This window comes from Scyliorhinus torazame, chromosome 24 (genome assembly GCF_047496885.1).
Source record: "Scyliorhinus torazame isolate Kashiwa2021f chromosome 24, sScyTor2.1, whole genome shotgun sequence".
Taxonomy (NCBI): domain Eukaryota; kingdom Metazoa; phylum Chordata; class Chondrichthyes; order Carcharhiniformes; family Scyliorhinidae; genus Scyliorhinus; species Scyliorhinus torazame.
In genome coordinates this window covers 54,369,372-54,377,150 of record NC_092730.1, presented here as the reverse complement: position 1 = coordinate 54,377,150, position 7,779 = coordinate 54,369,372, and the positions used below count along the sequence as shown (strand labels likewise).

The following is a 7,779-nucleotide window of genomic DNA, read 5'->3' as shown; positions in this document are numbered from 1 at the left end:
GGGGTCGCGAGTTCCACAGAATCACACGCCTTTGGGAGAAGTCGTTTTTCCTCAAGTCTTTATTAAATTTGCAATCTCTTATTCTAAGGTTATGACCTCGCGTTTTAGAATGCCCCACTAGAGGAAGCATCAACTCCACGCCTACCTTATCCATACCTTTTGGCAGCTTATACCCCTCAATTAGATAATTGCGCATAGATTCTGAGTGAGCTTGCGGGACGGGGTGGCCGAGTGGTTAAGGCGATGGACTGCTAATCCATTGTGCTCTGCACGCGTGGGTTCGAATCCCATCCTCGTCGATTTTTCATCCACCGTTTCTCGAAAGTGGGACTCCTTTTTCAAAGATGGATCTGCAATCACTGATGTGACAGTCTATTCAAAGTTGTCATCCCGGATTGCATCGAGTTGGGTGAGAGGAGGGACGAATGGAGGCAAGCGTGTTTGTGGTTTAACCGCTCAATGCCACCAGTTCTTCTTCGGTTACCCACAGTACAGGCGAGGTTACCGGGTTCACTTCTCCCATAATTCTCTTCAGCCACCTCTCCTGGATGAACCTTCTCCTGTTTGTACACTGGAGGGGTTCTTCGGCTACTTGTCTGTGAGAAGATCGCATATTAAATTTCCATGAAGTAAAGGAGGTATACCACGTGGTTAAGGTGATGCACAATAATCCATTGTGTTCTGCGCACGTGGATTCCAATCCCATTCTCGTCTGTAACGTGGTCAACTTCATGAGGATAAAATAAAAATGCTGTGATATTTAGCTTTTGTTTAAGGGCTTGGCGGGTGGTGAATAGTAGAACGCTTTCCATATTGAAACAACATTAAAAAACGATGAGGAAGTTACTTAAATCACTCTCTACCATAATTGCCCATAAATTCTGAGTTGGAAACCGTTTCTTTCCCTCAGTGTGAAACTCACGAATTCGCGCAAAAGATAAGTTCATAAAATATAGGAGCAGAATTAAGCCATTCGACCTTTCGAGTCTGCCCCGCCATTCTATCATCGCTGATATGTTCCTCATCTGCTATCTACAATGTTACAGGTGAAGAGGTCGATTGCGATATCAGCCAGAGCTCCTCCTCCCGAGAACACATGACCTCGGAGCGGAAGTAGGCAATTTAGCCTCCTGAGCCTAACACCTTCCATGTGATCTTGGCTGATCCCATCGTGGCCGCAACTCCACCGTTCTGCCCGCTCTCCTTGTTGGTAAGGAGTTGAAACGCCTTACCAATAAAAATCTCTCTAACTTCTCCTTAAGTTTACTCACTCTCACTTCATCCAACGCACTGTGGGGTTGCGAATTCCACAAGTATCACAAGCCTTTGGGAGAAGTAGTTTTTCCTCAAATCTTTGTTAAATTTGCGATCTCTTATTTTAAGATTATGACCTCGCGTTTTAGAATGCCCCACTAGAGGAAGCATCAACTCCACGTCGACCTTATCCTGACCTTTTGGCATCTTATACCCCTCAATTAGATAATTGCCCATAGATTCTGAGTGAAAAACTGTTGGCCAGTCTTCCTCGGTTTGAAACTCACGGTGTCGCGCAAAAACATCCGATACAACTATTACTGCGATGGCGGTAAATCGATCACTGTTCAACTGCTGAGAAGGAAGCTATGCTCACCACTATGCCACTATCGCTGCATTTTCAATATTGAACACCAGGATGAATAGAACGAGGCAGATATAATCCATCAGTTCATGGGTGCAAAATGAACGAAGACGGATAGACGTGCGAGCTTGCGGGACGGGGTGGCCGAGTGGTTAAGGCGGTGAACTGCTCATCCATTGTGCTCCGCACTTTATCCATACCTTCTGACATCTTTTCCTTCTCAATTAGATAATGGCGCATAAATTCTGAGTGAAAAACTGTTGGCCAGTGTTCCTCAGTTGGAAACTCACGATAAATTGCCCTTCGATTCCAAAATTGCCCTTAGTGTTGGGTGGAGGTGTTCTTTCCAAGAGCCGGTGCAGACTCAATGGGCCGAATGGCCTCCTTCTGCACTGTAAATGCTATGATAATCTATGATGAATCTAGGACAAAGGTTCGGCACAACATCGTCGTCCGAAGGGCCTGTTCTGTGCTGTATTTTTCTATGTTCTATGTGGCGCAAAAACATCCAATACAACTATTACTGCGATGGCCGGGAACAGATCCCCGGTCAACTGTTTGGTAAGCAGCTATGCTCAACACTGTACCGCCATCGCTCCATTTTAAGTTTTGGACACCAGGTTGAATAGAATGAGGCAGATAATTTCCAACAGTTCATGGATGCGAACCGCATTTAGACGTATTTGCGGCTGAGTGTGTGGGAGATGGTGGCCCAGTGGTCACGGCGATGGACTGCTGATCCATTGTGCTTTGCGCGCGTGGGTTCGAATCTCATCCTCGTGGAATTTTCATCCACTGGTTCTCTGAAGTGTCGCTCATTTTTCCAAGATGGATCTGCAATCACTGATGTGACAATCTATTCCAGGTTTTCAGGCCAGATTGCATCGAGTTGGGTTAGTGGAGGGAGGAACGGAGGCAGACGTGTTGGGGCTTCACCGCCGGTTGACACCAGTTCTTCTTCGGCCGAACACAGTATAGTCGATGTTTCCGTGTTGACCTCTCCTATAATTAAGTTCTCCCACCTCTCCCAGGTGGAATTGTGCATTGGAGGGGTGCCTCGGTTCCTTGTATGTGAGAAGATCAAATATTAAAGTTCCATGAAGTGAAGGTACCACGAGGTTAAGGGATACACAATAATCCTTGGTGCTCTGCGCTCGTGGGTCCGCATCCCATCATCTTCTGTAACGTGTCTGTTGCGTCTCTGTTTGGTCTATTTCATGAGGGTGAAGTAAAAATGCTGTGATTTTTAACTTTTCTTGAAGGGCTGGAGGTGGTGAATACTCGAACACTTGCCATATTCAAACCACATTAAAAAATGACGAGGAATTGACTTTATTCACTCCCCGCCCTAATAGCGCATAAATTCTGTGTTGGAAACTATTTCTTTCCCTCAGTTTGAAAGGCATGAAGTCGCGCCAAAAAGATAAGTTCATCAGGTATAGAAGCAAAATTAAGCCAGTCGACCCATCGAATCTGCCCGCCATTCCATCATGGCTGAAAGGTTCCTCAGCTGCTACTTAGAATATTACAGACCAAGAGATCGATTATGATACCAGCCAGAACACCCAGTCCCAAGGATCCATGACCTCGGAGCGGGAGTAGGCAATTTAGCCTCCTGAGTCTAACACCTTCCATGTGATCTTAGCTGATCCCATCGTGGCCTCAACTCTACCGTCCTGCACGCTCTCCATAAACCTTCAACTCCTTACCAATAAAAATCTCTCTAACTCCTCCTTACATTTACTCACTCTCCCTGCATCCAACGCACTGTGGGGTTGCGAATTCCACAGAATCACAAGCATTTAGGACACGTAGTTTTTCCTCAAATCGGTTTTAAATTTGCGATCTCTTATTCTAAGATCATGACCTCTGGCTTTAGAATGCCCCACAAGAGGAAGCATCAACTCCACGTCTACCTTATCCGTACCTTCTGACATCTTATGCATCTCAATTAGATAATGGCGCATAAATTCCGAATGAAAAACTGTCTGCCAGTACTCCTCAGTTTGAAACTCACGATGTCGTGAAAAACATCCAATTCCAATACAACTATTACTGCCATAGCTGGGAATCGAACCCAGATAAACCGTTTAGAAGGCAGCTGCGCTCATCACTGTACCACCATCGCTCCATTTCAAATTTTGGATACCAGGTTGAATAGAAAGAGGCAGATAATTTCCATCAGTTCATGGATGCGAACCGAATTTAAACGTATTAGCGGATGCGTGCCTGTAATGTGGTGGCCGAATGGTGAAGGCGATGGACTGCTTGTCCATTGTGCTTTGAAAACATGGGTTCGAATCCCATCCTCGTCGAATTTTCATCTAGTGTTTCTCGGAAGTGGGGCTAATTTTTCCATGATGGATCTGCAATAACTGATGTGTCAATCTATTCCAATTTTTCAGGCCTTTTGCATCGAGTTGGGTTAGTGGAGGGAGGAACGAAGACAGACGTGTTGGTGCTTAACCGCCCGTTGACACCTGTTCGTCTTCGGCCGAACACAGGAAAGTCGATGTTTCCGTGTTGACCTCTCCTATAATTAAGTTCTGCCACCTCTCCCAGATGAAATTCCTTCTATTTGTACATTGGAGGGGTTCCATGTCTGTGCGAAGATCAAATATTAAAGATCCATGAAGTGAAGGAGTTGTACCACGTGGTTAAGGGGATGCACCGTAACCCTTGGTGCTCTGCGCTCGTGGGTCCGTATCCCATCATCGTCTGCAACGTGTCTGTAGCGTCTCTGTCTGGTCCACTTCATGAGGGTGAAGTAAAAATGCTGTGATTTTTAGCTTTTGTTTAAGGGCCTGGAGGTGGTGAATACTCGAACACTTTCCATATTCAAACTACATGACAAAATGACGAGGAATTGACTTTATTCACTGCCCGCCCTAATAGCGCATAAATTCTGTGTTGGAAACGATTTCTTTCCCTCAGTTTGAAAGGCATGAAGTCGCGCCAAAAAGATAAGTTCATCAGGTATAGAATCAAAATTAAGCCAGTCGACCCAACGAATCTGCCCGTCATTCCATCATGGCTGAAAGGTTCCTCAGCTGCTACTTAGAATGTTACAGACCAAGAGATCGTTTATGATATCAGCCAGAACACCTTCTCCCAAGAATACATGACCTAGGAGCGGGAGTAGGCAATTTAGCCTCCTGAGTCTAACACCTTCCATGTGATCTTAGCAAATCCCATCGAGGCCTCAACTCCACCGTCCTGCACGCTCTCCCTAAACCTTCAACTCCTTACCAATAAAAATCTCTCTAACTCCTCCTTACAATTACTCACTCTCCCTGCATCCAACGCACTGTGGGGTTGCGAATTCCACAGAATCACAAGCATTTGGGACACGCAGTTTTTCCTCAAATCGGTTTTAAATTTGCGATCTCTTATACTCAGATCATGACCTCTGATTTTAGAATGACCCACAAGAGGAAGCATCAACGCCACGTCTCCTTTATCCATACCTTCCGACATCTTATACATCTCAATTAAATAATGGCGCATAAATTCTGAGTGAAAAGCTGTTGGCCAGTCTTCCTCAGTTTGAAACTAACGATGTGGTGCAAGAACATCCAATACAACTATTACTGTGAAGGCCAGGAATCGAACCCGACTCAACTGCTTTTGGTCAGCACAGTTCAGATATTTTACTTTCGTGATGAATGGTTGTTCTGTGAAGGTGATGTGATTTCTTCTGTGATGTTGTTCTGATGGGAAAGTGGGGAGTGACTGGAATCACCTTCATAGAAGGAAGTTCGGGGCGGCAGTTTCACCTCTCTGGGAACATTGATCAACCTGTTACTGATTTCATCAAACTTTGCCTCAAGTCCGACCCCGAAGCGAGTCAATCACGAGCAGAGTGGCGCCGTGGGAGCGTGCTAGGCCCATAGCCCGGAGGTCGATGGATCAATGCCATCTTCTGCTATTTATATTCTCACTCACACCAAACGGAAACAAGTGGCAATTCGTCAGCAGCACATCTGCCTTTTTTCTTTATTAGTATTAAAGTTTTGCTTTCAGTCTGATCCGTTCTTTGACACCTGTTCTTCAGCTACCTTCAGTACAGTCGAGGTGACTCAGTTGACTTTCCCCGGAACACTCTTCTGCCGCCTCTACTTGCTGAAAGTTCTCCTGTTTGGACACTGGAGGGGTTCTTCGGCTCCTTGTCTATGAAAGCAGCACCGGAAGTAGCTGCGGGGAGAGATTCCAGTCGCCAGAATGCAACTCTCCAATTGGATACTTCACGTCGCTCAGATCTCAGACTCTCAATAACTTCGTGTGAGGAACAGGTAGAGCGGGAATTCAGTCCTTGTGATTAGAGCAAACTGATGAATGCAGCAATGAGAAGCTGCTTAACCCCAGCGGCTTGGACAAGGATGGCACTCAGATACAGGACTCAGGCTGGGGTTCAAAAGTAGGAAAAGCGTATCTTGTTTGAAATGAAATGACGATGAAGACAGAATTTCAGTCTATTCATGCACGGATCTTCATTTCGACGGCAACGCGCCAGGAAGTGTTTGATAAGGTTCCCCACGGTAGGCTATGGCAGAAAATACGGAGGCTGGGGATTGAGGGTGATTTAGAGATGTGGATCAGAAATTAGCTAGCTGAAAGAAGCCAGATGGTGGTGGTTGATGGGAAATATTCAGAATGGAGTTCAGTTAGAAGTGGCGTACCACAAGGATCTGTTCTGGGGCCGTTGCTGTTTGTCATTTTTATAAATGACCTAGAGGAGGGCGCAGAAGGGTGGGTGAGTAAATTTGCAGACGACACTAAAGTCGGTGGTGTTGTCAACAGTGCGGAAGGATGTTGCAGGTTACAGCGTGACATAGATAAGCTGCAGAGCTGGGCTGAGAGGTGGCAAATGGAGTTTAATGTAGAGAAGTGTGTGGTGATTCACTTTGGAAGGAATAACAGGAATGTGGAATATTTGGCTAATGGTAAAATTCTTGGAAGTGTGGATGAGCAGAGGGATCTCGGTGTCCATGTACATAGATCCCTGAAAGTGGCCACCCAGGTTGATAGGGTTGTGAAGAAGGCCTATGGAGTGTTGGCCTTTATTGGTAGAGGGATTGAGTTCCGGAGTCATGAGGTCATGTTGCAGCTGTACAAAACTCTGGTACGGCCGCATTTGGAGTATTGCGTACAGTTCTGGTCACCTCATTATAGGAAGGACGTGGAAGCTTTGGAACGGGTGCAGAGGAGATTTGCCAGGAATTTGCCTGGTATGGAGGGAAAATCTTATGAGGACAGGCTGATGGACTTGAGGTTGTTTTCGTTAGAGAGAAGAAGGTTAAGAGGAGACTTAATAGAGGCATACAAAATGATCAGGGGTTTAGATAGGGTGGACAGTGAGAGCCTTCTCCCGCGGATGGGAATGGCTAGCACGAGGGGACATAGCCTTAAACTGAGGGGTAATAGATATAGGACAGAGGTCAGAGGTAGGTTCTTTACGCAAAGAGTGGTGAGGCCGTGGAATGCCCTACCTGCAACAGTAGTAAACTCACCAACATTGAGGGCATTTAAAAGTTTATTGGATAAGCATATGGATAATAATGGCATAGTGTAGGTTAGATGGCTTTTGTTTTTTGACTTCCCATGTCGGTGCAATATCGTGGGCCGAAGGGCCTGTACTGCACTGTATCGTTCTATGTTCTATGAAGGCCGAGCGTTCTAAGGCTCTGCATTCAGGTCGCAGTCTCTTCTGGAGGCTTGGGTCCGGATCCTACTCCTGATATTGACTTTTCCCCCCGCATGTAAAATTTCTCCAGCTAGATTTTCAACCTGAGGAAGATCCAATATCTCCCATTCAATGGATAAGCGTCGGTCGCAGGACAGGAGATTCCTGCTTAAATACGCACAGCAAGATGCCACTGGCAAAAGCCCAGTTAATTACTCGATAATCTGCTTCAGTGACTCTAGTTGAGGAAATAACATTGATTCCAGGGCTCCGAGTAAAATTGGTTTTCAAAAGTCGTGCTGGTTGGATCGTTCACATCCGTCCGAGAGAGGAAGATGGGAACTTGGTTTATTTCCTTATTGCCCCCTGTGAGGGATTACTGGATATCGTTATATATCTATGTTGCCCCTCTGTGGCGTTCTCCTGGATAACGTTTCCAGTCCAGCTTTGACAAAGCGTCACCTGGACTCGAAGCGTT

The 7,779-nt window shown here is 45.9% G+C and overlaps 1 non-coding gene across 1 annotated transcript; it reads left to right on the top strand.

Moving 5' to 3' along the window:
* Nucleotides 1-217: 217 nt before the first annotated feature.
* trnas-gcu (transfer RNA serine (anticodon GCU)) lies at nucleotides 218-299 on the top strand. Its single transcript has one exon. It is a non-coding gene; the product is annotated as a tRNA-Ser (tRNA).
* The last annotated feature ends 7,480 nt before the right edge of the window (nucleotides 300-7,779 follow it).